The sequence below is a fragment of the Pelophylax lessonae genome (genome assembly GCF_965119305.1).
Source record: "Pelophylax lessonae genome assembly, chromosome: 9".
In the NCBI taxonomy this organism is placed as follows: Eukaryota; Metazoa; Chordata; class Amphibia; order Anura; family Ranidae; genus Pelophylax; species Pelophylax lessonae.
The window spans coordinates 256790202-256799634 of NC_138776.1; the positions used below are offsets into that span (position 1 = coordinate 256790202).

General features: G+C 45.2%; 1 protein-coding gene across 1 annotated transcript in view; it reads right to left on the reverse strand.

The window, feature by feature from the left end:
- The window catches only part of LOC309564399 (uncharacterized protein), a 252084-nt gene that overhangs the window by 54025 nt on the left and 188626 nt on the right, over positions 1–9433 (reverse strand). The window lies entirely within an intron of this gene.

Below are 9433 nucleotides of genomic sequence, written 5' to 3' on the forward strand. Positions count from 1 at the left end.
ATCAGCATGTGCCGGCCGCTGATTGGTCGCCGGCACCCGAGCATAGACTCCAGACATTACCAAAGAGAGCCCTGTGTAGGTACACAAACATAGGGTTCTCTTTTGACAGCAGCAATGCGCTTTTTCTTTCTTCCTGCAAAGCACATTGCTTAGTAAAAGCAGCACGCACAGTAACACAGGGGTGTCAAAGTCCATTTCATCGTGGGCCGCATTGGCTTTATGGTTGTCCCCAAAGGGCCGGCTGTATTTAAAAGGCTAGATGTCCAGAGCATTCCCCCCCCCCTTTTGTCAGATGTCAAGAACTTCCCCACCATCAGAAGTCAAGAGTCTCTACCCTTCCCTTACATCAGAGTGCACACCACTTACCTGCTGCCTGGAAGAAGAACCTGGGGGCGGAGCTGGGAAGCAGAAAGTGCAGGGTCTGGAGGAGGAATAGAGCTGCCTGAGTGTACTGAATGCTGAAACCAGGGGAGGCGGAGACAAGGGAGGTGCTGTGGCTGCACAGAGAGCAGCAGGATTAGTAGGAGTTCTGTTCTCCTTTCTGCTGCCATCTACTGAGACGGGGGAGAAGGGACCCTCTCTGCAGCTGCACAGAGAAGTGCAGGATCTGGCAGAGGAGTTCTGCCCTCTTCTCTGCTGCCATGCTGAGACAAGGCGGGGGGGGGGGGCAGAGATATGAAGGGGGTGCTGCAGCTGCAGGAGAGGTGCGAGGACCACATAAAATGGCCTGGAGGGCCGGATTAAGTGCCGGTTCACACTAATACGACTTGTCAGGCGACTTGGTCAGCCTGGCAAGTCGCGCACCGTCGCGGTGCATTGAGTAGTACAGGACCGGTTCTAATAGGAGCGACACAAGTTGCTCCGACTTAGAAAAAGGATCCTGTACTACTTCGGGGCGACCTGGAGCGACTTGCATAGACATTAATTTTATGAAGTCCGTGCAAGTCGCGCCGAAGTTGCGCTGCACGCGACTTCACAGGTCGCCCCGAAGTCGGATCCGACATAGTGTGAACGGGGTCTTAGCCCCGCGGGCCTTGTGTTTGACACATGTGCAATAACACATGTCGGCCACAAATTTAACCCTTTGATCGCCCCTGATGTTAACCCATTCCCCGGCCAGTGTCATTAGTACAGTGACAGTGCATATTTTTTAGCACTTATCACTATATTAGTGTCACTGGTCCCCAAAAAAGTGTCAGTTAGGTGTCTGATTTATACGCTGTAATATCGCCGTCACGCTATAAGTCGCTGAAAATTCCATAAATGTATCCCAAAGATTTGGATGCTATAACTTTTGTGCCAACAAATCTATTTACACTTATAGGGATTTTTTTTTTTATGTAATCTTTATTTGAGTTTCAATAGGAGAAAGATAACAAAAAGGTAACATTGCATAATGGGATAGCATTAGCTTGCATAGTTCAAGGCCATACATAGTACAGCAATTTTAGAGATCAAGTCATCATACAGAGTTACAACAGGAAAAATAAAAAGTTATAACAAGACAGAAGATAGATAAGAGGTCCAACTCTGCTCTGCGGTTAGGTATAATCGTTGCCAGTTTGAGGTCTTGTGCATCTAGAGCACAGCTCTATAGTGCCCATTGATAATAGGCATCTATCGTGGCAGTCAAGTCGGTATGGTCCCCGTGTCACCGCCCAGCTGCTATGGTAGTAGACAAACCGGGGGCCCCTACCCACAGCGACTGGCCGTAAACGTTCCTAGGTATTTTTTTTTCACCAAAAATATGTAGCAGAATACAAATTGGCCTAATTTGATGAAGAAATTAGATTTTTTTTTTTTTCAAAATTGAGTTTTTTTCATTTATAGCGCAAAAAAATAAAAACCGCAGAGGTGATTAAATACCACCAAAGGAAAGCTGTGTGTGGGGGGGTCATTTTATTTGGGTACAGCCTTGCACGACCGCGCGATTTTCAGTTAACTTAACGCAGTGCGGTATCACAAAAAATGGTCATAAAGGAGGTAAAACCTTCTGGAGTTTAAGTGGTTAATGTTTGAAGCATCTGAAATAATGTCACGACATAACAAATAATCCGAATCAATCCATTCGTTTTTATTCTAGTGAGAATATCCCAATAATATTCTTTTTAAACTTGAGAGACCATTGGTTTAACTTGAACATGCGGGCCCCAACAAAATCATTTGGGAATGGAGAAATTAATTCAACTGGATACATAACGAATGAATACGTCCTAATTAGGATTCATTTGTTTTATTCGGATGGGAGCAGAGCGGTAGTCTTTGATTCTTGGATAATCAGCCAAATCTTTTTATAAAAAATGCACTACATATGGAATGGAAACATATTGCAATAAATACAGTAAGGTATAAAAGTGAAACAAGATGATTCCTACTTATTGTGTTTGGGTTGGATGGAGGCGGGTCCATCAGAATTTCTAAATCATAACCAGTGGCGGCCCGTCTATTAGGGGCGCAGGGGTGCCGCCTCCCCCCCCCCCCCCATGCATGCTTCCGGCCCCTAATCTACATGCAAGGATGCATGGATTCCAATGGGTTTTTTTTTTGAAGCACATGATTAGAGGCAGAGGCTCTAATAGGCTTCAAAAAAAGGGTGGGCTCAGGGCGCAGAGCACTGAAAGATCATGACAGAGGTCCACGGAGAGAGGCCTTTTGATCTGCCCAGATTCCAAACCCCATAACAAAAGAGAGGGGCCTTTAACCACTTAAGCCCTGGAAGATTTTACCCCCTTCCTGACCAGGGCCTATTTTGCAATTCGGCACTGCGTGACTTTAACGGACAATTGAGCGGTCGTGCGACGCTGTACCTAAACAAATTTGACGTCCTTTTTTTCCCACAAACAGAGCTTTCTTTTGGTGGTATTTGATCACCTGTGCGATTTTTTGATCATGCACTATAAACAAAAAAAGAGCGTAAATTTTGCAATAATGAACAATATTTTTCACATTTTTTTATATGAAATTCCCCCCCAAAAAAATGTAAAAATCTAAATTTTTTAACATTTTCGGCCAATTTGTTTTATGCTACATATGTTTGGTAAAAAAAATCACAAAAAGCATATTTTGATTGGTTTGCGCAAAAGTTATCGCGTTTACTAACAAAGGGAAAGATTTTTGTCATTTTTGTTTTTTTTTTAACGCGTAATGGAGGCAATCTGCGATTTTTTTTGCGTTACTGCGACATTGCGGCGGACAGATCGGACCCTTGACTGACATTTTTGACACTTTTGGGGTTACCAGTGACATTTCTACAGTAATCAGTGCTATACATATGCACTGTTACTGTAAAATGACACTGGCAGTGAAGGGGTTAACTTTTTTTGAGAGGGAGGGGTTATGTGTGTCCCTAGGGGCGTGATTCTAACTGTGATTGGCTGTGGCTTGAGGTGTAGGAACAGTGATCAACGGTCCTACATAGTAGAACCGTATGATGGCTTGTTTACATTAGCCGCCTGCCTTTCTCCCTCTGCACTGACGATCGCCGAGTGACCGGCGGACATCGGGTCCGCCGGTCACACACGCGGGGGGGGTCCGTGACCGCGCAGGAGCGCACCTCCGGGGGCGCGCGCTCGCTCCCCAGAGCCTCACAGGCTAGCGATGTGGTACTACGTCGCTTTGCCTGTGAGGGGCTGACCGCCGCAGTAAATAGTCATGCGGCGGTCGGCAAGCGGTTAATAGGCTGGGAAAATGTAAGAGAGGAGAAAGCAACCCAATGCCTTACATATTCTTTTGAGGAGGGATAAGGAATTAACTCTCTGTCTGGTTACAAGGACTAAGGGTACACAAAGTGTGGACCTTTTAACAAAGGGCCTAAACTTAACATCCTCCCCCAGCAGTGACAGATAACTACTAACGCTGAAACCTGTGAAACCTGGTGAAGCCTGACCTGGCTGAATCTTGCAGGTGTTAAGCCTGTTGAGCATGCTCTGGCTACAAGGATTAATAAATATTACCCTCTTTACAGGAGGTTGTCTAAGCCTACCGCACACATGGACTAGAGCAACGGGTCCAGGGATGGGAGGAACCTGGGATTGGGAAGACCCAGAAGGGTGCATTGCTCTGCTCAGTAGCAACGGGGAAATAGTATGGATCAACTGAAGAGAACAGCAGAAACAGGGGATCTACCATTGGGCCCAAGGGGGGCACTCTGTACCTGAATGCCAGAAAGCCAATCTACCCAAGGACCCACAAGGAAACACAATCAGTCCCCACCTATAGAAGTGTGGGCACACCTTCATGTAGAAGTCCTTTCAGAAGAATAACTGACTTCAAGCCCTATGGGCTGTCTGGAAGTCAGGCTCTGAGGGCCTGGGGCCACCAACTGCAGAAGTAGATGAAGGAGAATGGTGGGATTTATCCAACCTCTCCCTTGGTCTCTTACAATGAGGCAGGACTATACTTTGGTCTCCCAAATCATGGTATCCAATGTGGAGCTGAAGAGACAAGCTAATGCCAAGCAAGTCAGATGCTCTTTGGAGCTTCTCGGCCTTTTGGCTAAGATCAAGTGTAGTATCTGTTCTTATCAGTGTTGGAATGGAACCTGAAGGTTAGTATCGGTGGTGGCCGAAGTTAACCGGGGCGCTCTGGGCGTAACTGGAGGACCGGAGTAGGCCAAACCAGAGAAAGCCGGACGGTTCCAATGCCTTCCTGATTTGAATGGGTCCGCCCCTGTCAGTTTGAAGGGAGTGGGAAAGCCGGGCGACAACGGTTAGTACTGCTCCTGGATGTAATTGGTGGGAGTGCGGATGGTGAGGGGAAAGGCCCTTCCTCTTGGGTGAATTTGGCTAGAAGGGGGCCATTTTCTATACCTTGAGGTTGGGCTCTCTCCGAGCTGTCTGCATTCCTGGCCTCCTGACAGGAAGGGCTACACTGGGTCTGGCCAGGGGCTGAGACCGAAAAAGCCCGTGGTGTACGTGCCCCTGGGGTGGCAGCCCAGGGGTGCCTCAATCTCACTGGTGAGGGGCAGCTCACCTGAGTTTTTGTGGCACCTTGGTCACTGCACCATCACACTTTTTCAAGCACCTGCCTCTTGGGGTGGGCCTTTTGGCCAACACCAGAGGAATTTTTTATTCCTGGCCGGGGGGCCTGCCGAGGTCTTGCACTTAGGCACTACCCAGCACTTCTCCACTTCCCTTTTCCCCACTCTGTTTTTCTTTGTTGTGTGTCACGTTTGTCCCTTTTGGTTGAGCACTTTTGCACGACTTGGATGGCGTAGGTCCTCGGGCCTGCCCTGTAAGTCTTGGGAGGGGGTGGATATGGCCTTTTGGCTTAGTTCGCCGTCTCCCTTCGGGGGAGCCCCACCTAGTACTCGGGGTGGGCTGTTTCGGCAGTCCCCCTGAAGAATGGGGTCTGCCCGGCTTCGGCTGGGTGGACCAAAGTGAGTACCTCAGTCCCTGTCAGGAGCTTCGCGCCCCGGGGGATCAGGGTCAGGGCCCTTCCTCTTCGGAGGAGGGCCATGTGTACGCCTTGTGCACTTTTTGTGTGTCCACGTTTGCGTGTGTGCACTTTTTTATGCACCGGGTGTAAGTCTTTTGAGTGTGTTTCACACACCACGGGCTTTAAAAAAAAAAAAAAAAAAAAAAGATGCTCTTTGGAGGTGGCATCTGCTTATCTGGAAGTGAAACCAGAGTGATCTGCACATCTGTATTAACATCAGTCAAATGTGGGATATACAGTGGGTACGGAAAGTATTCAGACCCCCTTAAATTTTTCACTCTTTGTTATATTGCAGCCATCTGCTAAAATCATTTAAGTTCATTCTTCTTCCTCATGAATGTACACATAGCACCCCATACTGACAGAAAAACACAGAATTGTTGACATTGTTGCAGATTTATTAAAAAACAAAAACTGAAATATCACATGGTCCTAAGTATTCAGACCCTTTGCTCAGTATTTAGTAGAAGCCCCCTTTTGATCTAATACAGCCAGGAGTCTTTTTGGGAAAGATGTAACAAGTCTTTCACACCTGGATTTGGGGGTCCTCTGCCATTCCTCCTTGCAGATCCTCTCCAGTTCTGTCAGGTTGGATGGTAAACGTTGGTGGACAGCCATTTTTAGGTCTCTCCAGAGATGCTCAATTGGGTTTAAGTCAGGGCTCTGGCTGGGCCATTCAAGAACAGTCACGGAGTTGTTGTGAAGCCACTCCTTTGTTATTTTAGCTGTGTGCTTAGGGTCATTGTCTTGTTGGAAGGTAAACCTTCGGCCCAGTCTGAGGTCCAGAGCACTCTGGAGAAGGTTTTTGTCCAGGATATCCCTGTACTTGGCCGCATTCATCTTTCCCTCGATTGCAACCAGTCGTCCTGTCCCTGCAGCTGAAAAACACCCCCACAGCATGATGCTGCCACCACCATGCTTCACTGTTGGGGCTGTATTGGACAGGTGATGAGCAGTGCCTGGTTTTCTCCACACATACCGCTTAGAATTAAGGCCAAAAAGTTCTATTTTGGTCTCATCAGACCAGAGAATCTTATTTCTCACCATCTTGGAGTCCTTCAGGTGTTTTTTAGCAAACTCCATGCAGGCTTTCATGTGTCTTACATTGAGGAGAGGCTTCCGTCGGGCCACTCTGCCATAAAGCCCCGACTGGTGGAGGGCTGCAGTGATGGTTGACTTTCTACAACTTTCTCCCATCTCCTGACTGCATCTCTGGAGCTCAGCCACAGTGATCTTTGGGTTCTTCTTTACCTCTCTCACCAAGGCTCTTCTCCCCCGATAGCTCAGTTTGGCCGGACGGCCAGCTCTAGGAAGGGTTCTGGTCATCCCAAACATCTTCCATTTGAGGATTATGGAGGCCACTGTGCTCTTAGGAACCTTAAGTGCAGCAGAAATCTTTTTGTAACCTTGGCCAGATCTGTGCCTTGCCACAATTCTGTCTCTGAGCTCTTCAGGCAGTTCCTTTGACCTCATGATTCTCATTTGCTCTGACATGCATTGTGATCTGGAAGGTCTTATATAGACAGGTGTGTGGCTTTCCTAATCAAGTCCAATCAGTATAATCAAACACAGCTGGACTCAAATGAAGGTGTAAAACCATCTCAAGGATGATCAGAAGAAATGGAAAGCACCTGAGTTAAATATATGAGTGTCACAGCAAAGGGTCTGAATACTTAGGACCATGTGATATTTCAGTTTTTCTTTTTTAATAAATCTGCAACAATGTCAACAATTCTGTGTTTTTCTGTCAGTATGGGGTGCTATGTGTACATTCATGAGGAAGAAGAATGAACTTAAATGATTTTAGCAAATGGCTGCAATATAACAAAGAGTGAAAAATTTAAGGGGGTCTGAATACTTTCCGTACCCACTGTATGTAAACCTTGATACTGCCCTGGACTGTCCTGTCACACCCTGTCTGAAGATCCTCATTGTAAAGAGAACCTTCCTCTCATATTCGATCCAGGCCGGCCAATCAAAGCCTGCACACTTTGCATCCAGGCCAGCCAATCATAGCGCATGCAATTTGCAGTGCCGTCCCCTTTATATCACAGTGCCCTTTTAGAGTACAGTGTGCTTTACATTATGTAAAGGGAGAATGTGATGTTAAGGGGACTCCATTTTAAAGGGTCACCGTGATATAAAGGGGGGCTGTGATGTGAAGGGTGCCTGAGGACACTGCGGGACTGCTTTAAAGGGGGAACTGTGATGTAAAGGGGTATTGTAAAGACTGATCTAAAGTGGGGACTGTGCTGTAAAGGGGGGTTGTGATTTGAATGGGAGCTAAGGACTGACTCCCACCCCCAGTCCCTGGAAAAATTGGCAGCCTTGAAACCAGTCCCTGGTGCCAAAAAGGTTGGGAACCACTGTTGTAGGGTATTCCCAGGATTTTTGGTACTCAGTGCCTTTATGGGTATTGCATCTCCAGCAGTTAAAGGGACTTGCTAGAATAGCCGTGTAAAGACGTTAAGGAGTGTGGTACCTAAAAAATTGTGTATTAGTTGTCTTTATAGAGGGTCTATATGGAGGTTGTATTGCCACTACTTCATATTTCCTCTTCTAATTCCAGTTCCTGTCCTAGAGAACTTTCCCATATACGCATATACTTGTGCTAAGGTACTGGATCAATGAACAGGGTATTTATGTGACTGTAGATGTCTGTTACCAAGTGTTTTCAAAAGGGCCTTCAAGGCCTTCAAGTTCCTCAAAGGTTGATAGTCTGGAGATCTGCAGGGTTTTGGGATGGAGTGAGAATAATGTTTATCTTGAAGGTAGCTCAATACAGATTTAGAAGGAAAGTTAAAAGTAGCTTGCAGTTCCTGAAGGGAAAGAAGAGAACTCCAATGGATAATGTCCCTGAATCGAAAATCCATCCAACTGTGTGCCATGTGGTGGTTGAGACCGTAACGATGAAAGTAATGATGGCGTGTTTAGGAAGGAGGTCACGGGGGAGATTGAAACCTAGTTTTGCAGTGTGCACAGGATACACAAGTAAACACACAAAATGCAATACATTAAGTAGAATGTTCAGAATTATTTTACACAAAAAAATTATATGTTTGGGACAAAGGTCCATTATTATGTGTCTCCACAGCAGCCCTAGGGCCTGGTGTATCAACTCCTACAGATAGTAGTCATCCCTGTACTCCCTTTGCCAGGGTCAGGCTAATTCTGTCATATATTTAAGTACAACTATTTAAAATAATTGTATTTATTAAATTTTTTTATTATTATTTATTAAAAAGAAAAGTAAATGTAATAAAAAGTATTTGATAAAAAAAAAAAAAAAAGAACTAAAGGCAAAACTTTTTTAGTTTTGGACAGAGTGGAGATGAGTTAGAACCCCTGTCAGTTTTTATTGCTGTCTGTGTCCCCGTTGGGGAGATTCACCCTCTCTATTTGTCCTGTTTAATATTATCATTAAAAGTGAAAGTAAAAGAAAATCACAAATTTTGGGTTGTCCCCAGAAAAGTAATAGAGGAGAAATCTTCCAATGGGGATACTAGATTGGGTGACCTGGGGGTCCCCAAGGGAATCCCCTCATTTGCAGGGATGTCTCAATTCCTATTTTGGGTATGGGACAGGAAGTGAAGGGAAATATCCTCAATGAAACAAAGATGGCAATAGAGGGGTTATGACCCTCCCTTATTCTATCCAATATGAAAAAAAAATTGTCTATATTCATAATTTAAGTAATATTAAATCAGTTGGATATAGTAACTACAAGCATATAATAATATAATAAGACATGTGCGTTTCGTTTCGATTTGTTTTTCGGGCCGAAAATATCATTTTCGAAGATTCAGATGTATACGATTCTCCAAATGGACATAATATAGAATATCAACAAATCCAAAAACATTTATACCGAAATTAACAAATGCATTTGTTTCATTTGGATGACGTCACATCATGTGATAGTAGTTCGGACCCATAGGGAACAGAATTAAATTTTAAAATTCGTTTGAAATTTAGAAATTCAGATAATAAATGGATC